General features: G+C 38.2%; 1 long non-coding RNA gene across 1 annotated transcript; it reads right to left on the bottom strand.

Moving 5' to 3' along the window:
* Window positions 1-833: 833 nt before the first annotated feature.
* Window positions 834-26,461, bottom strand: LOC309647728. The gene is made up of 2 exons (XR_014256267.1): window positions 17,226-26,461; window positions 834-15,948 (listed from the first exon to the last, which is right to left on the bottom strand). It is a non-coding gene; the product is annotated as an uncharacterized lncRNA (long non-coding RNA).
* Between the last annotated feature and the right edge of the window lie 257 nt (window positions 26,462-26,718).

Consider the following 26,718-nt stretch of genomic DNA (forward strand, 5'->3'; position numbering starts at 1 on the left):
CTTAAATGGGAAGAAAATCCAAAAAAGAGGAGACTTATGTATACGTACAGCTGATTCACTTTGCTGTACGGTAGAAACTAACACAACATTGTAAAGCAACTATATTCCAATAAAAAAAAAAAAAAAAAAAGAAATGGCTTAATGACTTTAGAAGTTGGGAGCTGTCCCTCACAGCAGTCCCAAGAAATGTGGCCATCTCAGATTATAGCTGCTCATTCTATTAAAGAAAATGACGATTTATTAGGCAGCCTTTGAATATTTGGCTCTGAATTTGATGCTTTCAAACTAGGGTGACTAGTTAGGAACTGGCAACTAATATTCCTCCAGTTTGATGTTTTTTTTTGTTTGGCTTCGTTTCTTATACTTATTGGGGCATCATAAATTTTTCTCCCATCTCGTGTTTACTTTATTTGTATAAATGTACTGAAAAACAGCATTCTGGGAAAATGTCCATTCTAATTTAGTGATGTGGGCCATTTTGTACTGGTTTTCATACACTACACATCAGATCATGTGTCTGAAAGCATACCCAGTATATATTCAGTATAACTGATTTCATAGATTAACTTTTCCCTCCTCCTTGAGCTTGAATTTGGAATCATAGAATCTCATTTTTGTCATGACTCTGTGACTTTCTTGTTTTGATATCTTGGATAATTAATCGTTTGGTTCTCTGAAGCATAATGCACTCATCTGAAACACGAGGACAGACAAAATTCCTGCTTCCCAGTTTTAAGTATCAATAGGAATTATATAAAGTTTTCTCTGGGTTTTAATGAGCTATTTAGAAATAGCATATTAAAAACTTCATTGCAAAAAAGCAGTGTTGTCAATGTCTTTTTTTTTTTAAACATCTTTATTGAAGTATAATTGCTTTACAATGGTGTGTTAGTTTCTGCTTTATAACAAAGTGAATCAGTTATACATATACATATGTTCCCATATCTCTTCCCTCTTGCATCTCCCTCCCTCCCACCCTCCCTATCCCACCCCTCTAGGTGGTCACAAAGCACCGAGTTGATCTCCCTGTGCTATGCGGCTGCTTCCCACTAGCTATCTATTTTACATTTGGTAGTGTATATATGTCCATGTCAATGTCTTTTTGCATGTTGATAATATGGGAAAGATTCATGAAGGTTGCCTTTCAACATATTCATCATCTGTTTTAGGCCTGCATTTTGAAATGTTCTCAGTAGGGTTCTCTGAAATGGAGAACACTTGCTTTATCATGGGCAATGGTATGTGTATCTTAATGCCGCTTCGCATTTGTTTTTATGTAAAATCTGAATTAGTAAAGGTCACGCTGCCCCTTCAGCCTTGACTTCTGGGCAGAGGCCTCTTGCACAGACTGAGGAAGAAACGCGCCAGGGTTGGACATCGGCTCCCCGGTCCAAATGTCTGCTGTCCTGACGAGCAAGGGCATGCGCAGTGACCGTCTACCTAGCCACGCCCCTCCCCAGCCACCTGCAGAGCACATGGCCTTCTGACACAAGCTGGGATTAATTTAGGATCAAAGTTGCCCCTCCATCTGCCTCTTTCCCGTGATTCAGTATGGTTTATAGCGCTTTGTTGGTTCATTGTTAAATTTGGTTCAAAATCTTACTCCTATTTGGGAGAATTTGGGTTCTAATGGGAGCGCCACTCTTAGGCTAGTGTAACTTTGGCGTTAGATCTGCTTTGTCTCCTTGCCTGGTAAAGTCAAGGGGGGCTTTCAATCTGTCTGTGCCCTTTATGACGAAGATACATTTGCGGAGACGCTACACAGCTTTGCTGGTATCATCTGCTCTGCAGACTTCAATTGACACCCCTCTAGCCTGCCAAAGTAACGTATGTTACTTTACTTAACTACGGTTAAATTATTTTTCAAAATCGGGTGATTCAGCTACTTTAAGATTTGAAATCCTTTTACATGATGGATTTTCCCTTTCCTTTTTGAAATATGCTTTTCGAAATAGGGCTGATGTCTTTGTTGTTTCTCTTATTGTTAAGCTACATTTTAACTGCTAATCTATTTTCTTGAGGCAAGCAATTGCCAAGCAACTGAAAACATAAAGGGAAATTTGTACTATGCAAATGAGGGACTTAATGCATTAATTAGATGGATTGGAACATTGTATTTCCATGTGTTTCATGCGTTAATTCTCAAACTGAGAGTTGGAACCGCTGGGAGGAATGGGTCTGATGGGGTTCCAAGTGAATTTTGGAAACCAGAATGTCAGAGTGTTTGATAAGCTGTGTGGTCATGGCAGGGGCCAAATGAAGTAGGAAAAGTGACGGATTCTCTTGAAACTGCATTGTTATGTTATAATGAGACAGTATCACAGCGTTCTAAGTGCTACTTGGTAGATATGGTCTCTGATAAATGAAAACTATTTATTTTCACTTTTCCACAGTGGTAGGATGAACCAGCAAACTCCTTTCCTCCTTCCTCTGAGGGAAGCCCAGAATCAAGAAAAATTAATCAGAGCTGGCATCCTGAAGCTGGCATGATTCCTTCTGGATAGCAAAGACAGCAACGAGTGACAGCTTCCAAAGTGTCTCTTGTAACACAGCCAAGCCTCGGTCAGGACAAAGAGCCAATGCTTCTTAGTCTAATATGGTGGAGGGATGTTGGGTGGGGGGAGTTTTTTCCAGATGGCAAGGCTAAACTTATGGTAACGGGCGACATATCTTCCTCGATAACTCATTTTTTCACTCATTCATTCACCCTTTACTCAAAAGGTTTATTGAGCACCTATGATGTTACATGCTGGGGGATAAATTGGAGAGCTGAACAGACACGGCCCTCCTCCCATGGAGTTTAGTCTAAATCTAAATAATACCACTGTTGAAATCAGCAAAGCAATTTTGAAAAACTGACAGAAGACCAGTGATGCTGGAGTTCAGACGGCAAGGGGCAGGGTGGCAAGGCTCGAGAAATGTGGGCAAGACTGCCAGCATCCTGTAGACCTTGCCAAAGGTAGGGCTTGGGTCTGCACCCAGAGAGCAACAGAAGACATGCTTTGTGTAGGGAAGACATGAAAGTTTTGGGACTGAGTTCTTATCGCTAAGGAAAAGTAATTCTGCTTTTGAAGGTGTACTAATATGTTTATATCTGTATACAACTTCTTCTTGGTTAAGCTGGTGAGTTGGAACTGGGTTTCTGTCACATGAGCATCTGTGGATACAGATATATACCTGGTTACCAGGCTACAAACCTTGGAGTCACCTTTGACTCCTCATTTGCCTCTCATTCACCATTGGTCACCAAGTTGCGTAATACCACCTGCCAAACAGATTACAAATCTTCCTCCACTTCTTTTTTTTTTTTTTAACACCGCTTTTTTTTAAAAAATTATTTATTTATTTTATTTTATTTTTAGCTGCGTTGGGTCTTTGTTGCTGCGCATGAGCTTTCTCTAGTTGCTATGAGAGGGGGCTACTCTTCGTTGCAGTGTGAGGGCTTCTCATTGCGGTGGCTTCTCTTGTTGCAGAGCACGGGCTCTAGGTGCTCGGGCTTCAGTAGCTGTGGTGTGTGGGCTCAGTAGCTGTGGCGCTTGGGCTCAGTAGCTGTAGCTCGCAGGCTTAGTTGCTCCGCGGCATGTGGGATCTTCCCAGACCAGGGCTCGAACCCATGTCTCCTGCATTGGCAGACGGATTCATAACCACTGCACCACCAGGGAAGTCCCTCCATTTCTTATTACCACACTTTCTTCCTATTTGGTTTCATCACCTTTGGTGGACCCTCATTTCAACCAACATGTTCTTTTAGGAAAGGCTTGTTTCCTTTCCATAAGTACGCATTAATTTAATGCAGTCATCTTGACACTGATAATATGAAAAGATCCATTTGGTACAGTTATTTTGGCATGGGGACGGGTTGGAAAATGAAACATCAAAATTCCTTCATTTGTTCCTTTTCGTTAAGATCACCTTCAACAGACACTCTGATGTTACCCTGAGCTCTACCTGTCGTTGAATCTTAAAACATTCATGACCACCCCATCCCTTCCTCTCCCACCCTGTACCTCATCCTCTTGGCCCAACCTGTGCTTCATCCCAGGAAATCTTACTCATTCCATTTTCTTGGTAAAAATAGTCATTGCCACATAGACAATGGCTTCTCAAAACCTATAGGATGAATTTCAAACTTCTAGTGCAGTTTGAGGATCTCTATCACCTGTTGCCATCCCTGTCTCAGGTCCCTCTTCTCATCACTTATACTCTTACATCCTAATTTATCCAAATCATCTCACCTTGCTGGACCTCTGTGCCTTTTCTCATCTTGTTTCCTAGAAAGTCCTCTTTATGCACCATCGCCTGGTGAAAACCTTTTCCTTTTATGACTTATTCAAGCACCATAGCTCCTGATGCTATAAGGCAAAACTATTTCCAGAAATACCATTTCCATTGACCCCCCTTCTGTTGTCTGCCTGTGTCACTGTCAGTTGTGTATGCATCTCTCCCCCGCCACTAGATCATAAATACCTAAGGAGCAGGGACCATGGCCTTCTATCTTTGGGTATTCCCAGTGGATTATAACTGAGTGTTTCTTTGAAAGTATGCTTTATTTTAAGCAGAAAGTTAGACCACTACCTACAAGCACTTTAGCAAAATAATAAACAGTTAACACCTAGAGAGAAGAACCTCCTGTACTATGATTAATTTTGTGCAGATTGCTATTATAATATGCCTCTGAGAAAATGCTATTCCTTTGCCCCCTGAATGAGGAAAACACCAAATGGGTCCACTATCCTACATGCTAAGAAAATGTTTTACTGCTTTTGTTAATATGAGACCTGGAGGGCTATATCCCTCTTAATTTGTTAACTTTTCTTTTTGCTTTTCCACTGTTTGTACAATTTTCCCTAGGCTATGAGGTATGGTAAAGAGGAGAAATACATATGAAAATATCAATTAAAAACTCTCCTTATGTGCTATTTATATTTACAAAGGATTTTGTAAAGAAAAATCTTTCTTTAATATCGGTATAATTTGCATCTGCATCCTCTGAAAAACATGAATTAAAGGTGTTGTCTAGGAGTGCTTGTTTTTTGGTTTAGAAAGCCTTTGCATAGGAAGGTGTGGTATTATTTGTATTGTAACTTAACATAAACCTTTGTTGAATTGGAAGAATTAAATCGTCACATTTGGCAAGTCAATCATATTAAGTGGCCAGTGCTAGTTGTCTTCAGAACAATGACATCTTAAGAAATAAGGAGGAAGATTCAGTTCTGTTTCTCCTCTCATCCCCTCTACAGCAATCTCCAGTCGGCAGTCACGGGGGCTATTGGTTAACCATGGCGTTAACTACATAACAAAATTCCCTTGTTCTTGTCTCCCCAAACCTACCTACCCCTAAGTCATACCTGGTGGGTCCAGTATATAATTGTCTATGTCACATAAACGTATTTCACTCATACTTTTAACTTTCAATTGTAATCTATCAAATTTTAGTGTTTAGATGAATAAATCTATTCAGTAATACTGTTTAGGAAGTGAGTCAATAACCATAAAAATGGACAGATTGACTATTTTAGTTAATTACAGTTATCTTCAGTATGAGTTCAAACATTTGACATCTCTTGTATGGTCTTAATTATTTTAGGTAGTCAAAGTATGAGTCTAGTGAAGCTATGAAATACAATTTTGGCACTAGGATGCAAGGCAGTAGAACATGAATGCTGAAATTATAGTCATACGTGACATAAAATGTCACTTAATTCATACCCTTGGAAATCATCATGATGACCTAGTGACCTACTGACATTTCAATTAGGACAAGGGGCCACTGCCCTTTGGAGCTGCCTTACCACGTGTCACATGCAATCCCTTTCAGCTAATGATCGTTTGGTCAAGGACATAGATCATTCATACTAAGATTAGAAAATTCACCTGCCTTGAAGTTAGGGGAAAAAAAAAATTCTTACATTCTTCCTGGACATAATGAACTTTAGGGAATTAAAAAGCAGAATTAAAAATCAAGACCTCATGAACTTGATACTGGGAATCTTTTTGTTTGTTTGGTTTGTTTTGGTGCGAGACCAATAAACTTCTACATGACATTGGTGAATTTGTTCTGCGTTGCAAGTTCCACACTGAACACAATGCTTTTCTACTCCAACTCTGCTGTTACTGTTTTGAAACAATGCCAGAGCCGATCTATTCAGTGAGAGAATGAAGGAATGACTAGATAAACTATTGTCTTAGGTTAAAAAGAAACAAAACATTTTTGACATTGTCACTGGATTATGTCACTGTTGTGCAGAGAGAATTTGAAGGTCAGGTTTGTGGGTTTGTGGTGAAGAGGAAGGAATGCAGAGTGGGAACACATGTTTACGTCATCTTTGTCACATTTTGTTCTACCTGAATTAATATGCCTTTCAAAATAGTGAAGAATTTAATTCATTATATTTCTTGTTAGCTAACCTGGCTGTAAGGGATTTGCTGGCTTGCCCATCACGAATGGAAATAATTTGTAACGTTTTGTTTATTGAACATATGCGGATCCTTTCTTCTTCGGGGTGATATTTCTCTCTGCAAAATGTTAAACCCTTAAAATCTGATTTAATCACTCGTAAATGATATTCTTAAGAATTACGGGAGAGGAGCAGCTGGCAAGTGCATAAATTCCGTTTTTGTCAGAATCAATGTACAAACCTTATTGGATCATGGGAAAGTGGATTTCTTCAAGAATAGAAGCAACTGTTGTTTTTTTTTTTTTTTTTTTTTTTGCTCAGAAATAAAAAGGGTTAGTCCAGCTTGTATGTTTGATGTCTTAAGTTAAAAACTTCAGCTCCCCAGACCCCACCCAGCCCTAAGCATGATGATCTTGAGGTTAGGGCTCAGCAATCTGCATTTTAATTAAGCGTCCCAGGGAACCGTTTCCTCCATGAAAGTTAGGGAACCACTAGTTTAACAGAAACTCACAAAGTCAGAGCTGGGTATCCAGATAGTCCTACTAAGGGGTGTTTCTGGTTGAAATGGAACCCAAATATCTGCTGAATTAACAGCTTCTACCTGGTTTAGTTTTTTTTTTTAAATGGATCTTGGTTATTTCTAGTAGCTCCAAAAAGCATCTTCAACCAGATGCCCCCAGACAGTCTGGCAGACCTGGTCCCTGTGAGGTAGACACCCTGTCGTCTGCCTCCTCTTGCCTCTCACTTTCCCATTTTACTGCCTAGCCCAGCCTGGGAGGCACCCCACTGCCACCCCCGCCCGTGGCAATTCTAGGGGTCAAGGTAATAGGCAGGTGTGTTCAGGCCTCTCCTTCCTCAGGGTGCAGATTTCTGGGCCCAGGCCCAATAGTCTCTGAGCCAAACTTCTTATGTCTTCAGTCAAATTAGCTCTGTGGGATCAAAGTCCCCATGGTCACCCTGAGCAGCTACATCGGCATGTGACCTCACCCTGCCAGTCACTGGAGCTGGAACCCAGGCTGCAGGGCCAACCACGGTGGAGAAGAATTTTTCAGCCTCTCTATTCTCACCCTGTCACCCGCCTTTTTAAGTTCTTCCTTCAACGAAATGCCTTATCACCATTTACAGATTAAAAAAAAAAATAACTCTTTTCCTACTATGATTGGAGCTGTGTGTGTGTTTTGTTACAAGTAGATCTTAATTAGTGCCTTGAAAAAGTGAGCCACAGGCAATTTTCATACCTTGAAATGAAGGGTAAGTTTTTCAATCATGAAAGCCGAGCAGGTGTCTGGTGGCTTCTGACATCATGTATTGAAAACTAGCATGGCTCATTCGGGTGTAATATCTCCCAACGTTGTCAGTCAGAAGAGTAAATGTATGTGCTGCAATAAAGGGAACTTGAACTTGAATATGTAAAACTGAGAATAAGAGGAAGTTGCCAAAGATCCTTCATATTAAATCAGGGATGTACTGTTAAATATTTACTCACTGGCCCTCCCCGCCACAAAACAACAAGCCCTGACTTTTGTAGCATTTGCCAATTTCTGTTGTCTAAGTATTCCCATTATGGTCTATTTTAAACTATCAACATGACTTCAGTTGGCTTGTAAAATTTCTAAATATGTAATCGCTGCCCTTGCTAGCTGGTAGGAACACCGCAGTGTGTTCAGAGAAAAGGAACTACAGAAGCGATGGAAGTAAGTGTCCACTTATAATATTATAGGCACAGGGACAATGGGCTTCTTTCCAAAGGCAATGTAGGGTCAAAGGTGGGAAATTCCCCAGCAAGTCTGTTCAGAGCTGTGGTCTCAATGAGGTAGCGCAGCCCTCCCTGAGGATTTCTCGTCTCGGGAGCTTTTGGGAGGGGTGCATTTTTGTTGTCACCATGAACTGGGGGCCATGATGCTGCTTGGATAGAAGCCAAGGATATTAGGCATTGGGAAAAGGTCAGGTCCGTGTTACACAACAAAAAATTACCCAGAATTTTGCACAAATTACTGTCTTACCAGATAATCTTTCACATTAAAAACGAAACCCGAAAAACCCTGCTTAAAATTATCCAGACCAAGAACTCTGTTTTACGTCTTGGTTTTTTGATGTGGCTTTAATAGTGGGTTTTCTAGGAATGCAAGTCTTGTGTAAAATGAGGTATATTTGCATTTCTCGGTTCCAAACCTTACCGAGAGCCATTTACCATCCGAGTCGGGTGGAATACACTCGTGGGGTCTGAGTCTAAGGTAACACACCTGTAACAGTGAGGATGTATGAGGGTTAGAGCCAGCATATTTCTATGTAGAATGGAAACATTATAGACATTTTAAAGAGTAATATATACGCAAGTATGGACTATTACGAAGTGAGGATTCAGTGAAAACCTGTGCTTTATCCTCAGCTTAAGGGCAAAAGGAAGCCAGAGTTTAGTTGTTCCCCGAGCTCTTAAATTCTTTGAACGTGATGTGACACAAACTTAGTACACATATTTTGTATTACTAGAAAGAAGTCACGATCACTCTTCATCGTAGGAATATAAGACAGAAGATGAGAATGAAATGGATATGCGCACAATCATATAAACATTATGGAAAATTACCATAGCATTAGGAAAAGTATAAAAGCAATTTGGTCATGCCAGGTTATAGAACTTGGGCAAATATGTGTTTGTATGTATATAAATGAGTCTGTGAGCTCTTTGAGACTGAAGCCCAAGAGTATTTTATTTGTGTCCCTAGCAGTTAGTCAGGTGACTGGCACAGAGTAGGAACTCAAGAAATGTTTCCTATGTTGGTGTGTATTTGAATGAATGCTAGGATTGCAGAAAGCAGTAGTTGGATGTCACAGAGGGTCTGAGGACCCGATGCTCTCTCTAGTGAATAATGAACACAGCTACTGTAGGTCAGTACTTCCTCAAATTTTAACGAACATAAAATCTTGTTAAAATATAGACTGTGACCCGGTAGCTCTGAGATGGGGCCAGAGGTTTTGCATTTTTACCGAGTTCCCAGATGGTCCCATGACGCTCCCTTTGTCCACACTCTGATTAGCGAGGCTCAAGATTTCCTGCTGAGCATCAGGTGCTCTGCACCTACGGGTCAGTGCTAACACCTCCAGGAGGAGAAAAATGATGGTAAATAATGAATTTCTTTGACTTTTGATTATGTAATACTTCACAGGGGGTGAACACTCCAGCTTATCCACTGGGGTGTTGAAAAACATTTGGGTCGTTTCATCTTTGTTTTCTTTGCTGTCACAGTCATAAAGATGCGTGTACCTGTCTCATACACGTGTGCAAGGGTTTCCCTGTCTGAAAATTTGCCGGGTTGTAGGGTAAGTAAATGTTAAAAGTTTATGTCAAATTGTGTTCCAAAGTGGTGCTAAATCCTACTTCCAACACTGCTAGTATTTCCATTGGTCTGTATACTCTGAAACTTAATATTGTCAAACTTCGTAATTTTTGCCATCTAAGGGGTATAGAATAGTATCTCATTGTCTTACATTTCAGTGATTTCTAATGAGGCAGAGAATCTTTTCACGTTTTCGGGCCATTTGTACGGATGGCTGTTCATGTCCATTGCTATTGGATTTCTATATGGTTGTCTTTTTCTTAGTGATATCTTGGATTCTCTTCTACATTACAGACACTAATATATATTTTCGGTTATGTGTATTACAAATATCATGTCTCGATTTATGTCCTTCATATTCTTTCTAATGACTTCTAATTTACAGAAGTCAATGTCATTCAAAATTTGACTTTAAAGGGAATGCTTCAAATGTTTATCATTAGGAATTATATTTGCTCTAGGTTTTTTGGGGGTGCCTTTATCTTGTTGAAGGATCTCTTATTTCTTCTTTGGTAACACTTTTGTGTCAAGAATGGATGTTATTGTATCAAATAGATTTTCTCCATCTATTGAGATGCTTATGTGGTTTTTTCTTTGATTTTTTAATGTGAATCATATTAGAATTTTTTTCCTTATTTAAAACCTCCCTCCTTGCTTTCTCAGTATAAACCCAATTTGGTCATCTTTTTTTTTTTTTTCTTTTTAATTTCATGGCTCAATTTGGTTTGCTAATGCGTTATTTAGGAATTTTGCTTCTACATTCCTGAGAGAGATTGTTCTGAACTTCTGCCATGCCCTGTCTTGTCTGCTTTGGAGTCAAAGCAACAGATACAAACCTCAGGATGAGTTGGAGAGTGACTCCCATTTTCTGGAAGAATTTATATAAAAGTAGGATAATATGGAAAAGTCCTATAAAACCATTTAAGCCAAATGTTTTCTTCTTGGGCAAAGATTTTAAACTGCTGATGAAAGATTTTCAAATACACTAGAACACTTCAGACTTTCTATTTCTTTTTGAATCTATTTTGAAAGCGTGTATCTTTCTAATAACTTGTCCATTTAGTCTGTTTTCCAATTTGTTGGTATAGATTTGCCCATAATAGTCTTATTATCGTTTTAGTCTCTTCACCTGTGGTTGTATCTTCCTTTTCAATAATGGCATGGACTGTTTCTGCCTTCTTTAAGTTTATGGTTACCATTGTCACCAGAAGGTTATCCATTTTACTAGTTTTCTTGGAGAGCCAATTTTTGCTTTTCTTGATTCTCTGTATTGCATATTTGTTTTATTAAGATATCTATCCCATCATCTCTTTTCTGTTGTAAGAGTTTAAGGATCTAATAAATGAAATACTGCTTAGAACCCTACAAGTGTCAATATGTATTTTCATTATTAATTTTTACTTCTTTTTTTATAAATTATGTAGAAGGATCTTAGATTTTCCAAACATACAGGGATTTAAAATTTACCTTTGTGTTACTGTTATCTTATTTTTCATTGTGATATAAATCCTTTGATATTGAGACTTTCTTATGAACTAGTTGGACAATTGAAAAAACATTCCATGGGTGCTTGAGAAAAATGCCTATTTTCTCTGTGAGGTTCTGGGTAAATTCCTTCCACCAAGCTTTTTATTTACTCTTCACAAGTAAAGAGTAAATAAAAATACTTTTATCCTCTTGATCTATTAATAATTGAGATATCCCACGACTGTCAACTTGCCGACATCTTCCTCCAATTCTCTCAGTGTTTCCCATGTATTTTTTTTTTTTTAAATAAACCTGGCTATAGGCATGAAGTCTTTACAGGACTTTGAAGGCATGGGGCATAACTTGTCACCCCCTTATTATCCAGGGTGCCGGCTGCTGAATGAACAAATGAACAAATGTTCTGGGAAGCCTGAATGGATTTATTAATCTGATTTTTTTTTTAATTTATTTTTTTAACAAAATGGAATGCCACACTCACAGGAGCTAATCTGAAAGACCGTACAGGAATGGGTTATGGCTGACAAAGCTTTCCATTAACTATCATGCCACAGTAGGCCAGAGATCTTGTAACATTAGTAAAGGACCTTCTATCAAACCATGTTCACTATCATCATGGGTTAGGGTTTCAGATGAAAGCCTTGGGAGTTCTAGAATTTGGAGTTATGCCTGTTAGCTAAGTGAAAGGCATTTCACACATCTGCTTTTATCAGTTTATTCATGCTGATAGGTGCTTTTAGAGGGAATTCACAGCTCGTGAAAGGCTCTGAATGAAAAGATCCAGGGAACAAAGTCCTCTGTTTATCTATAGAATGTGCCTGAGGAAGGATTTTAGCAGCCCCACCAATTTCTCCTCTGTGTTTAAACACATAAATGGAGGAAGAGTAACAATCATTATTATTAATATTTTTTCTTGTATAACTTGACTTCATTAGACTAAATCAGTATTTGGGCCCATACGTAGCTTCAAGGCACATTTAATACTGAGGCTCATTTTATAGGGGAGGCTAATTCTTTAAATCATTTGATGTATGTTAAAAATTTTCAGACATACACTTAGCTCTGATCCAGTTTAAGATTACGGTAATTCCGAACATGGCTCAGTTTGAAAGTTTCAAATCAGTAACATGACTGCTTGAGAAATGAAAATTTGACCCCTCATTTATCATCCTTTCCTTAGCATATACGTATGAATAATCTTACAAAATATTTTAATATGATGATGCTGTGTTTTAGAATTCCCCTCATTTCATTCTTACAGATCAGCAGTCACTGCCTTATTGATTTGCTGTTAGATGTCTTCTTTCAATACCCATGAGTCCCCAGAGCTGTTCTATATTCTTCAATACCCATGAGTCCCCAGAGCTGTTCTATATTCTTGCCTTGAAGGAAAGGTTATCTTAAATAGTAACATAAAAGTTACTCAATATAGGTATTAGATTTATGCAAATTCTCTTTTTGAATGAGAAGAAACAAGTGGTAAAATGGAGCTGAGAACTATTGTTTTATTGATTGCTTCTCTCACCCTGGAAAAAATACCCACCAGTGTCCCTAGAATTTTCTTTTTTCTGCTGAATTTTCATACTATGATTGAAAAAGAGAGAGGGGCTTGCTGATGTTCTGTTTGTAGAAAATGCTGTCATATGTGTCTGTTCTAATCCTGTTTCTTCAAGGAGACACAATGCTTCCATGGATTCTGAGTTTCTTTTGATGGAACATACACCAGTTTGGTTGCTACTTAATGAATTATGAGAGTTTCTTGATAATAAATGATAACTAATCATGATAAATAACAGGTTTCTGACTTTAACATCTTTTAAATCACTGAAGTTGTCTGAAAAGCTGAATAGAGTTACAAAGGCTACCACTTCACAGAGAAATGGAAACAATACATATTTTATTTTTGGATAGATAGTAATCAAATATTTAAAAATAATTCAAATCTTAAAATCAGGATATATACTATACACACTGGTTATTTTTAAATGATATATATAGTATTCTAAAATACTGTAGAATTCTAAGAAAAAACATTTAAAAATATTTAGGCTAATTTGGAGCTAATTTCACAATACATTTATATAATACTGTCCTAATTATTTATATCCTTTTTTTTTTCTTGGAAATATCAAGTGATTTTTTGTGTCATCTTTTCCAAGCAAACTTCTTAGAAGATTTGGAGGTATTTCATACAAAATTATAGAACAATTTTTAAATAAAAATAAGCACAGAGTATATCTTTCATTTAACTTTAACTTGTTTTAATCTCTTTAAAGGTTATACTTTTATTTTATGACCAGGATATATACAAACTTACAACCTAGGCAAAACTAAATCTATCTGACCTAACAAAGAATTCATTTCACCTTGCTTTAATTTATGAGCTATTTCTTATGCTTTAATTTTTCTTCTACTTCCCATCTGTAGGAATATTCATCTTCTTGATTCCATCCCTCTGCTTACTTGAATTAAAATTATTGCTGGTTCTTTGGTCCTATCTTATTTCTGATGTGTTTGCTATTGCAGCTGGTCCATGGAACATGAACTCCCAGGGCAGTAATTGTCTGACTTTTAAGTTTTCTATTCCTTCCTACCCCATGTTGCCATTTCACCATCTCTCCATGTGTAAGACCACCTTTGCATTCATACCATCATCACACTTTTTACCCTCCAATCTTTGATCTCGCAATTTTCGCTCTTAATTGCTTTCAGAAGTCTGTCACCACTAAACTTTGTTGATTGTCTCTTCCCACACCCTGTATTAGAACTGTCCTATGTTTTACTTCTCAGAAGATTGTGAGCATATTTTTAAGTTATGAGAATGTCAACTTTACGCATTTATTCATAAACATCAAGCTTCACATTATTTTTCAGTTTTCACCTTAATATTAATAGAGCTATTTAAAAATTTTTCTACTTTTCTAATACACACTTACTATATGTCGCCTTCCATTTAGAGTGACATAACTTGATATAATTTTAAACATATTCTCAAATATCTAAAACATGCCTCCACTTCATTTCTCACTTTTGTTAATATTGAGATATTAAAACATCTCTCTACAAAGAGATCCACAGTGGTCATTCCTAACTCTTCTTCCTTGCTTCTTTGTGGACGTGTTGGAGGTGGATTGACTTGGGCAACATAGGGGACTGTAAGTGCCCTGAGGGCAGGGACCATGACTGTCCTGATCAGGAAAGACACATAGAGATCACCATGTCCAGCTCATAGTAAGAGCTCAGTGATTAAGTTCATAATCAGAACCATGATAGTAATATAAAGTCAACAGTCCTTCCCCACCTCTACATACAATATCGACTTCTTAATTAATGCTGTAAAAATTACATAGATTTTAAACAAGAGAGCCAGAGAAAATAAAACAGAGAAGCAAAAGACATCATATCCCAAGGAGGGGCAGGAATTTTGATTCCCCCTTAGAACAAATAGGAAAACGGGGAAGCAAATAAGATCAGTGCCTTATTCCGGGTCACATAATTGGGCAGAGCGGGATCTAATGTGGGGAGTAATTTATTGATAAACTAATTTGTCCTTCTTGTATTTTCTCTCTGTAGCACATCTTCCACAAGCCCCTCCGCACCCCAAGCCCATAAGGTAACTAGGTTCCTTTTGAGGACTTAGATTTTGTTCTTGCTTCAGATTTTTACATCTCAAAACCAACACTGTTTAAATACAACAGTCCTACCTATCTTCTGTGACAAATTTATTCAAGTGAGGAAGTTAGGGATAAATGTTTTTGAGGACCAGTAGAAGGAAGCTGTCCCCCCTCAGGCTGGAGAGAGATCAAAGGTAGAGTTCTTCTAGGTAGAGCAGGGGAGGGCACGCAGGGTCCCATATGGGGTAAGTGATTCATGCTTTCAGCAGGCCTGGCTCTGCACAGCCTCCTTTCCAAAGACTTCCAGAGCCTTAGCCATGGCTTAGAAGTGGTAGAGCTGCCAGATCTAAAGGGCCAGGCAGAGGGAGACTCTTAGTGACTCAGTGATAACAAGAGTGGGTCGATAACCCTTTCAAAACTGGTCTCCAGGTCTTTGGTGAGGTGTAGAACTCTGGAATCTAAGCAAATCAGAGAGCAATCCCAGCAGTCACTAGGATTAAGCTCCCTGCCAGTGTGGTCGGATGCGGGGGGTAGGTGGGGTGATTAGTCAGGTATAAGTTTATTTAAGAAGAAAAAAAGAGATTTTTCTTATAGGGGGATAATTGATTGATTTGTACGTTCTTTATTTTCTCTGTGGTAGATCTTTTGCCGAAAGACTCATGCCTGCTCTATTAATAGCTACATTTCCTGATTCACCAAAGTGTCTTTAGAATCGGACACACAAATCAGGATCTATTGGCATATTTATAAAAATACTTGGCCCTGAGATTTCTTTTTTTTCTTTTATAAATTTTTTAATTTATTTTTATTTATTTATTTTTGGCTGCACTGGGTCTTCATTGCTGTGCGCGGGCTTTCTCTAGTTGAGACGAGTTGGGGCTACTCTTCGTTGCGGTGCGCAGGCTTCTCATTGCGGTGGCTTCTCTTGTTGCGGAGCACGGTCTGCTTGTTGCAGCCTCCGTAGTACAGCTGCCATGCACTGCAGTCGTGTGGCTGAAATCCGTCCTCTCCAGGGGTTCCTCCTCCTTTGCCAGTTGTGGCTCAGAGAACTAGCTCTTTTCCTCAGATTATCTCCTCTCTTTGTGATCTGCTCCATCATTCAGGAGTGCCCACCTTTTTTTTTTTTTTTTTTAACATCTTTATTGAAGTATAATTGCCTTACAATGGTGTGTTAGCTTCTGCTTTATAACAAAGTGAATCAGTTATACATATACAATATGTTCCCATTTCTCTTCCCTCTTGCATCTCCCTCCCTCCCACCCTCCCCATCCCATCCCTCTAGGTGGTCACAAAGCACCGAGCTGATCTCCCTGTGCTATGCGGCTGCTTCCCACTAGTTATCTATTTTACATTTGGTAGTGTATATATGTCCATGACACTCTCTTACCCTGTCACATCTCACCCCACCCCCTCCCCATATCCTCAAGTCCATTCTCTAGTAGGTCTGTGTCTTTATTCCCGTCTTGCCACTAGGTTCTTCATGGCCTTTATTTTTTTTTCCCCTTAGATTCCGTATATATGTGTTAGCATACTGTATTTGTTTTTCTCTTTCTGACTTACTTCACTCTGTATGACAGACTCTAACTCCATCCACCTCATTACAAATACCTCCATTTCATTTCTTTTTATGGCTGAGTAATATTCCATTGTATATATGTGCCACATCTTCTTTATCCATTCATCTGTCGATGGACATTTAGATTGCTTCCATGTCCTGGCTATTGTAAATAGAGCTGCAATGAACATTTTGGTACATGACTCTTTTTGACCTATGGTTTTCTCAGGGTATATGCCCAGTAGTGGGATTGCTGGGTCGTATGGTAGTTCTATTTGTAGTTTTTTAAGGAACCTCCATACTGTTCTCCATAGTGGCTGTATCAATTTACATTCCCACCAACAGTGCAAGAGTGTTCCCTTTCCTCCACACCCTGTCCAGCATTTATTGTTTCTAGATTTTTTGATGATGGCCATTCTGACCGGTGTGAGATGATATCTCATTGTAGTTTTGATTTGCATTTCTCTAATGATTAATGATGTTGAGCATTCTTTCATGTGTCTGTAGGCCATCTGTATATCTTCTTTGGAGAAATGTCTATTTAGGTCTTCTTCCCATTTTTGGATTGGGTTGTTCGTTTTTTTGTTATTGAGGTGCATGTGCTGCTTGTAAATCTTGGAGATTAATCCTTTGTCAGTTGCTTCATTTGCAAATATTTTCTCCCATTCTGATGGTTGTCTTTTGGTCTTGTTTATGGTTTCCTTTGCTGTGCAAAAGCTTTTAAGTTTCATTAGGTCCCATTTGTTTATTTGTGTTCTTATTTCCATTTCTCTGGGAGCTGGGTCAAAAAGAATCTTGCTGTGATGTATGTCATAGAGTGTTCTGCCTATGCCACCTTTTTTTATATTAGCATCAAGGCATTCAGTGATCTCTCTCTTCATCAGAGTTCAACTCTTTGTTACAGAGTCATCATTAACTTTATTTTAAAGTAATTTTCTTTCTCCCAAGATGCTCAGGCTAATACTTCTCAAGAGGCTGCCTCTGCTCCTGGTACACTCTCAACTGTCCCTCCTGTGATGGGAGAGGTAGCAAGGATGAGAGCCTGGTCCAGGTTGAATTCAACAACATGAAGATTCCTTCCTCAGAAAGAGATGGTCTCTGCAATACTTTCTGTAGATTCTTGCAAAATAACCCATCTAATATTTAACCGTTTTATTTTTTAATTTCATCTTGCCAGCATAATGTTCGACCCTCTCTTCAAAATTCTTTAGGACTTAAAAGATAACCTATCAAGAAATCAAACACTTATAAAACAAAAATCAGTAAATCAATGAATCAAGTTGTATATGGGATTGCCATAAGAACATAGATTTGTTGGTATTTGTCAGTAATGTCTTACAATAATTTAAGTATACTTGATCAGGGTTTTCATATTCTGTAATTGTCGCTTTTATTATTACTTTTTAAAACAAGCAATGCTCATTCCATTCTCTCTCTCTTTGGCTTCTAACGGTTATCTGATTCCTGGACCAGGTAGAATGCGGCAAATTCCCTCTGCAGATGTAGTCATTTGCAACTGCTTATTCATGGACAAGTAAATAGGGACTTTATTCTAAGGTGTAAGGTCCATAATGGTTTTCATCCCCAAGCACAGTCTAATACAAGCCAGAAAACAACTACTTATGTGCACTTAGAGTTCCCCCCCGGGAGAGAAACACCGCAATCAATAAGAATGTTCTAAGTTAGTCACACCCAGGGAATAAGATCGTGAGTCAGAAGCAGTGGAGGAAAGCCGATGTGTTAGGAAGTTTTCAGGCTTATTTATCTATTACACACGGCATCACAATGAGGTAGAACCAGAGAGCAAACAGAGTTATGCTCTTATAAATTGCTTGCTCGATGGTTCTCATGCACCTGCTGGGCTCACTTCTGCTTTGTCATAGGTGGATCTGGACCTACGTCAGTGGGGCTTCTGTTTGTTTGCAACTTCTGGTCTCCATTGTATAAAGTTCTTCTCGGTTTATAAGCCATTTCAGCTTCTCCTCACTTTCCAGAAAAAGTGGGAAAGTTCCATGATTCTCACTCACCCCTCACAACCACATACATTTACCTGATAGTTCTTGTTGCCTATACAATGTTTGCAGCCAGATGTAGAGTAGACAAGGCATTTGAAGAAGTTTTTCAGGATTCCTGCCTTAGGAGAAGAAATCGAGTTATTCTCCCCTCACCTCCCCCCCTTTTTCTTTTTTTACAGCAAGTTCTACTAAAGTCACTGAGTATGAATCCGTAATTAAATATCATACACGTGTTTCCTCTTTGCAGCTACATTATTCTCACTTTCATTTTCTTCAGAGTGAGGATTGTTGTATGAGGATTGAATATATTCATTCAAAACCTTATAAAAATCTTTGCCAAGAGCAGCCAAGTTAGCCAACCTGTAAATGTCTTCACATAATCGATACATGAAGATGATCTCTAACCAACAAATGACTACATTCTAAAACTTCTCAGGAACGTCATTTAGAAAACATTTTCCTCTAGAAGCTACATCCGTGGTGGTTGTGTTCATGGAGTGTTCCTCAGACTCTGAATACCTTGGGATGTTCCTGGTCATCACACTGCCTGAGAGCAACATCGGTAGTATCAGCTGGAACAAGGCTTCTGAGCGAAGAGGGTCTGGGGTTCAGTGAGGCCCCAGAACCCCTTTACTCCAGCTGCATCCATGCTAATGGGTTCAAGGGCTCCTCCTCTTACCTTCTCTGAGCGATTACAGGAGGCATCTACGATCCTAGAAGTGCTCGTTTCAAAGCAGGGGCTTTGGCGTGATGGGCTTGTGGATGGTGGGGTGAGGCTCCTAAGAGACCTTAGGACAAAGAAGTGGGAGGATAAAGGCCTAGTGTGTGCGTTTGTAAACACTGTAGAAGGGAAAGGTTAATTTCTTGGTTTTTCTCAGCCAGCATTTTAATGACCGGTTGTCCTGTCCTTGTAATGCCAAGATCCATGCTCTTTACTTTTGATGACCAACAGCTGCTGGTCCTGATTTATCCATGCAGATCCGTGTCAAGACAGGACACTATTCAGGGTGTCTAGTACTCCCTTCCTGCCCCCAGTGCCAGCATGTGGTCCCTTGAAATCTCTAAAGGTCTTTGTTTTGTTTTATTTCTCTCTTTCTTCTCGACTAGGCTCCCGTGGTGCACTCATATGAGGCAGATGGGTTCCTTCCCAGGTTTCCTTTCTCTCCTCGTGAGTGACGATGGTGTGCCGATGTGTTGAGAGACAATTTTCCATGGGTTTCTGATTTCTCTGTGTGTCTTTTGAGAGAGTTGTGACTGACGGTGTCCTGGACTCTCTCTTTAAGGATGTTCCTACATTCTTGGAAGATAGAGCTGGTGGCTCCCCCTGAAGCAAAGGGCAGGCATGTTTACGCTCCAGCGTAATAATGTCTCCCTCTGGCACTTACTACTCGTTATAAAAGATTCGGGTTCCGTGAGCTCAGAGTTCCTCTGCTGTTAACCCAACCCACTGTCTGGGCAGGTGTCATCCTGTGGGTATTGGGGTTTGAGGAAATGGCACAAATGCCAATTCCCTGGCTACCATGATTGCTGTGAATAATAGATGGTCCTTCTTGGACCCAGGAATCTGTCTCTCTTGATGGTACCCATGAAACTGTCACATACTAACTTATAGTTTAAAAGTAGGGTGAAAGCTCAGACTCTTCGTAATTCTTGATGCTAGGTTTCCTAAGGAAATTGTGCTGGGTTGCTGGAGTGGTAAATAGATGAGGTGTAGAGATAGGAGGGAGGGGAGTTAGACCTTCTGTCATCACTAGATGCCCTACTACAGACCTAGCTCTGGACCAAGATGGAGTAATGTGAGAAATGGAGACAAGGATGGAGGGGGAGAGATGGAGGGTCCTAGGGAGTGTGACCTCAGGGAGGCTGGGAAGGACAAGTGTGAGAGCAGGAGAAGTCCAAAGTGGCTGCAGAAGGGATAGGATGACAGTTCTCCACCCTGACCCTAATGTGATCATGTGGCTGGACCACATGCTCTATCTCTTCTAGCATGATTTTTATTTGTAAGGGATGCTTGCATACTGTTTATGAATTGTCTTCAACTGCATGTCATGTGTAGAACCTTGAATAAGTGGCATCTTTTAGGTATGCAGTCACATAGAGGAGGAGAGCGTTTGGGAAATGGCTTAATTGGAACATTTAAAAAAAAAATTAGCCCTGGACTCTGTGTTGCCTTGATTACAACGTATAGTGTGATTTACAATATGATTTTGTGTTCTTGAAACTGGTAGTTATCTACGTACTCAGAGCAAGCCCTCAGTCAAGGTCCACGTTCAGATGGCAATAAATTCATGAGAGTCTACTCTTGCAGGTTTTCTCAAGGTTAGGAACATTACTTTTTCCCAAATACGACAATCCACTTATTGTTCCTCTTGGCTCTGTAAGCCAGGGAGAAGGATTTTCTTTTTGTTTATATCCAGGGAGGAAATTCTAAACTTTTCCTTTCTTCTTTCCTATATATAAACATATTTCTTGATTCTAATATTTGTATAAAGAAAGCAAAGGAAGGTTATTCGGAAATAGACATAATCCAAGTATTTTAAAATGTTCAGAATGTCGCCCCCTCCCCATTTTAAACAAGAAAATGTCACAGTTTTTTCTAGGTGCCTAAATTAAGAGTAAAATACTTGGAAAAGTAGTAGCAGCACCATTTATGAATGGTTTACATGTGCATAGCTTTGGGGGAAATAGCCTGCTTTTTATTTTCTATTCACTGCAGGTAAAGTGACCAGCTTCATTTATTTCTTTTTCTTGCTTTGTTCTTAAATTCTCTCCAGGCTTGAGTTTTTGCCTCCATAACAGTCTTGGAGTGTGGTGATAAATAGAAGCTCTATTTAACTCTGTGGTTTTACGTTAGGGTGGCAGCTCCTGAGGAATCCTGTCACCTCTGTCATCATGGAATTTTTGTTTCCAATTATAATGATTCTCTAAATAATTTGGAAGAACAATAATTAGATCTGTGTTTATTTTTTACTTGCTGTGTGTGGTCTTATCCTGTAGTCTTCTAATTTAATCAAGTTATTTCTAAGATCCTAATTTGTACTTTTTCTGCGCTGAAACGTTGACATTTTATTGACCTAATTCTGTAACTTTTGCCATCGCAAGCTTATCTACCTTAGACGTTGTTTCTTTTTGTCCTGTCATTTTCTCTGCACAGCTGGTCCTCTCTCCAGACCACCCATCTGGATTTAAGGTTTCAGATTTTCTGTTCCATAACACAGTCTAGGAAACTGGAACGGACTTTTAATTGGTAGGGCACATGATATTAGGTTTGCCTCATTAATTGATCAATTCAAATATACTTGAATGAACCCTAGGATGACCTCTCATAGTCTCCAAGCATCATTGGCCATTTGATTATTTTACACCTGTCAACAGGAGTTAGTACGGGAAGAATTTCTGAGTCCATCAGCTGGTCAGGTCTCAAGGCAGCATGGCTTTGAAGCAATAGTGGAACCACATATGAAACTACACACTGAGTGTGGATGGAGTTATTTTGATCCCACATGGGTAGAAGTGCATCAGTTTAGGCTTTTCACACGGTTCTATTCTTGACTCACTTGTTGGCAATATAGAAAGAGTAATCCATTATTTCTTTTTATTTGTCAAATAAAGACTGTGATATCCATTTTGCTCAATGGGTGGCTATGGAAAAATACAAATAAGAGTATAAACGAAGCTCTCAGGTAGTCTGAATTTCAATAAAAATTCATGAAAGCAATATTAACAGTTTTATTGAGATTACAGTTTATATACCATACCATATTCACCATTTAAAGTATACAATTTAATGGTTTTCAGTACTTTTATAGATACGTGCAATCATCAGCACAATCTAATTTTAGATCATTTTTAGTCACCCCCAAAAAAGTATCCCCAAACCCATTTTGCAGTCACTCTCCACCCTCCTGCACCAAGTCTTCAGCAACCACTAATCTTTTCTGTCTCTATGGATTTGCCTATTCTGGACATCTCATAATTGTAATCATACAATTTGTGGTCTTTTGTGACTAGCTTCTTGCACTTAGTGTAATATTTTCAAGGTTCATCCATGTTGAACCTTTTTACTGTGTGGTATAGCATTCTTACAGATATACCACAATTTGTGAACCTATTCACCTGCTGATGGACATTTAGATCAGTTCCAGTCTTGGGCTATTAAAAATAAAGCCGCTGTGTACATTAGTGTACATTTCTTAGAAGGACAAATGCATACATTTCCCTTAAGTAAATACCTAGAAGTTAAGTGGCTACATTAAATGGTTAGTACATACTTACCTATTTAAGAAACTGTAATCTCATCACATCCACAGATCTTGCCTCCACTCAAGGAGAGGGTATTATACAGGGCACAAACACCAGGGGACTGAAATCTTAAGGGCCATCTTAGAATTCTGTCTAACACAGTCAAGATATGCTATGCTTTCAAATGTTTTGGTGGATTCTACTTGCTAAAATTTTGTTTAGAATCTAGGCATCTATGTTCATGAGGTATTATGGTCTATTGTTGTCTTATAATATCTTTATCTTTTTCTTATAAAGGTAATTCTAGACTCAAGGAATTCCTTAGGAAATACTGTATTAATTCCCTCCTCTTCAACTTTCAGGAACATTTTGTGTAAAACTGGAGTTATTTCCTTCTTAAGCCCTTGGTAGAATTCACTAGTGAAGCCACCTGGATTTGGAGTTTTCTTTGTGGGAAGACATTTAATTACACATTTAATTTCTTTAACGGATATGGGATTCTCCATTTTATCTGTGTGATCGTGAGAGAGAGTGAGCATGCATGTGCTTTTGTAGTTTGTGCCTTTCAAGGAATTTGTCCATTTCACCTACTTTGTTGAATTTACTGGTATAAATTTGTATATAATATTTCCTTATCATATTAATAAATGTAGAAGCTGTAGTTATACCTCTTCTCTCCCATAATGATATTGGTAAGTTGTCCTTTTTCCTGATCAGTTTCACTAGTGGTTTGTCGAACTTGATTTTTCTCATTGAAATAGCTTTTAGTTTCATTGATTTACTGTATTGGTTTTCTGTTTTCTATTTCAATAATTTCTGCTTTGATCTGTATTTCTTTATTTCTATAACTTTATTGCTTACTTGGAGTTCTGTATCTTTTTTGCACTTTTTAATATTTTAGTTTAAGATGAAGGCTTAGGTTCCGGATTTGAGATTGACCTGTTTCTTAAAAAGATATTTTTTTGTTATAAATTTTTCCCTAAGTAAATCTGTGGCTTCTCAGATTCTGATATTTTATTACAATTTTCCTCAGTTCAAAGTATTTTCTAATTTTGTTTTTGATATCTTTTTTGACTCATGACTTATTTAGAAGTGTTTCCAGATATTTAGAGATTCTCCAGATATCTATTATTGACTTTTACTTTGAGTACAACGGAATTAAATAATCTCCTTATGACTTAAATCTTTTGAAGTGTATTGAGACATGTTTTATAGCCCAGAAAGTGATGTATCTTGATGTATGTTCTGTGTGCACTTACAAAGACTGTGTATGCTGATGTTGTTGGGTAGAGTTTTCTACAAATGTTAACAAGGTCAAGTTGACTGATAATATTATGTAAATCTTCAATATGCTTTATGTATTCTTGTTCTCTCCATTACTGAGAGAAGGATATTAAGTTCTCAATTACAGTGAGAGGTTTTATCTTTCTTATTGTAGTTCTAGGATTTTTGCTTTATATATTTTGAAACTCTGTTGTTATATGCATAGACATTTAGGATTTGATTATAATATACCTTGGTGTTTTCTTCATGTCTCTTTGCTTAGTTTCTTGTATATTCAGGTTAACAGTTCACCAAACTTAGAAAAATTGTGGCCATTATTTCTTCCAATAGTTTTTCTGCCTTTCACTTCTCTCAATCTTTTCTTTTTTAGGGACTCCAAATACACATATACTAGGCTACTTGAAGTTGTTTCATAGCTCACTGATGCTCTTATGTTATTAGATTCTCCTTTATGTTTCATTTTGGACAGTTCTATTGCTCTATATTTAAGTTTACATATCTTTTCTTCTGCAATATCCACTCAACTGTTAATTCTATCTGGCGTTTCCAGGTTTGTTGTTGTTGTTTAATCTTGGGGCTTGTCATTTTATTCTCTAGAAGTTTGGGTTTAATCTTTTAAAATTATTTTCCATGTCTCCACTTTTAAACATGTGGAATACACTTATTCATACTACCTGATTTAATGTCCCTCTCTGCTAATTCTTACTGTCAGTGTCAATTCTAGAGCATTTTGATTTTATCTCCTCATGATGGGTCCTTTTTCCTGTTTGTTGCTTTTATGGTAATTTGTTTGGATGCCAGACATTGTGAATTTTATCCTACTCTGGGTAATGCTTATTGTTTTGAAGATTTGTGAGGCATGTCCAGAATACTGTTTAGGGCTAATTATTAGCCCATAACTGAGGTAATGTCCTTCTGTGTGTATTACTCAATACCTGTAAATCTTGAGGTTTACCATTCTCAAGGGTGGGGACAGCCATTATTCCTGGTCCTATGTCTGTGCCAGGCACTGTTATGAATAATCCCTTATAAGTTTCCTCATACTCATGTGCTGATCAAACCAACAGGTTAAGCAATTTCAGAACTTACTTGTTTCCTCTCTCTCAGGGATGATTATTCTTTGAACTGATGTCCAGTGTCTTGCCATTTTTGTTTTATATATTTTTCCTTTTTTTTGTTGTTTTAGGTGAGAGTGTAAAACACATTCGTTTCACTTTATCATGATTGGAAGTGGAAATCAGCTTCTCTTTAAAAGCTGAATTCTATTTGTGTGGCTTTATCATAGTTTATTTAGTTAATTCCCTGTTGCTAGACTTGTATGTTCTGAATTTTATCTGTGTGCAAGTGTAGCTGTAGGACAGAGTCTAAAAGTGAGCCAATTGAATTAAATGGTAAGTGCATCTGTAATTTTGATGGATATTTCTAGATTTCCTTCCATAGGTATTGTACAATTTTACCTTCCCTCCAAGTGATATTCGAGGATGAATGCCTTTTATAGGTTTGGGGATATATGCAAGAGGAGGAAAGCCTCAGTATTTAATGACCATTTCATCAGATTTTATTCCTAATTCACTCTCCTGACAGTTTTGTGACACAACAACAAAATATCACACGACTAAGTCTGCAGAGTGGATGAACAACTCTCTCCTCTTCGGGCTAAGAATCGCGGAGACTACATACTTTCGTCAATTTTTTAAAAGAAGCAATTGAATGCTATATGTTCTTCTCTGAAACAGACATTCTTTCTGTGATGGTCGATTTCACTTTCTTGGTATGGAGGTTCAGTTTATCTGAAGAATCCTGAGAATAGATACCCCAGATATAATTCCTTCCAAGAACCTAGGGAGAATCAGAGTTTGCCATGTGAAGTGCGAATTCTTCTATTGTAATTATATGCTCCTTTCTCCTACATAGCCTTATCCTCCTGTATTGGCCAATCTGAAATCTATATGAGGACTGTGTTATAGGCTGGTCAGAAGTGTAGTAGAAGAAAAGAGTCAACGAGGCTCGAGTGGTACTCGTTCTCCAGATATGCTGTTTACGTATTCAAATCTTCATGCAGTTTATCCCCTACATTTGAAATAGTTTTCTCCCCTTATAATTTTACCCAGTGAACTCCAATCCTATTAGTGGCACCAACTACCCAATAGTAGATAATGAGAAGTAGATACTCAAGCTGGATGTGTTTAGATGTTCATGCAAAACAGTGGGGAAAAGGTCATACTCGCTCATTGCTCCTTGCGATCTGAGTGGCCACTCCTAAAATAGCACTTTATGCAGATTGCTTAGGTTTTTTATGGTTCTGTTTGCTATGACCAGTCTCTTCTGTACCACAGGCCGTTTACTGGTAGGTTCTCTCTGCCTCTCCCAAAAAGATGATAAAAATCACATCATCGTGAATGGAAAAGAAGCAGAGGAGATGATTAAGAACTGTTTTAAGATTATTTCTTACCCATGCCTATGCAGGCTGGAAAGGAAATATTCAGAAATAAGAACACCTGAGAACTCAAAGCAGTATAGTTTTATATATATATATATATATATATATATATATATATATATATATATATATATATATGTTTTAAAAGATTCGCTTCATGGGGAAAATAAATTTTCTTTATTTCAACTGACTTTTCAAGTAACAATTTTAACCCACAATATAAATTTAAATTTAATTGAAATAGCATACACAGTGATTACTTCTCTGCATAACATAACCTAGGGAAATAACTTAGAGGCAAATTACTGGGAAATCAGCAAAGCTTTCTTTTTTGTGACAATAAAGAT

This window comes from Balaenoptera physalus (assembly GCF_965194825.1).
Source record: "Balaenoptera physalus genome assembly, chromosome: 18".
Taxonomy (NCBI): Eukaryota; Metazoa; Chordata; class Mammalia; order Artiodactyla; family Balaenopteridae; genus Balaenoptera; species Balaenoptera physalus.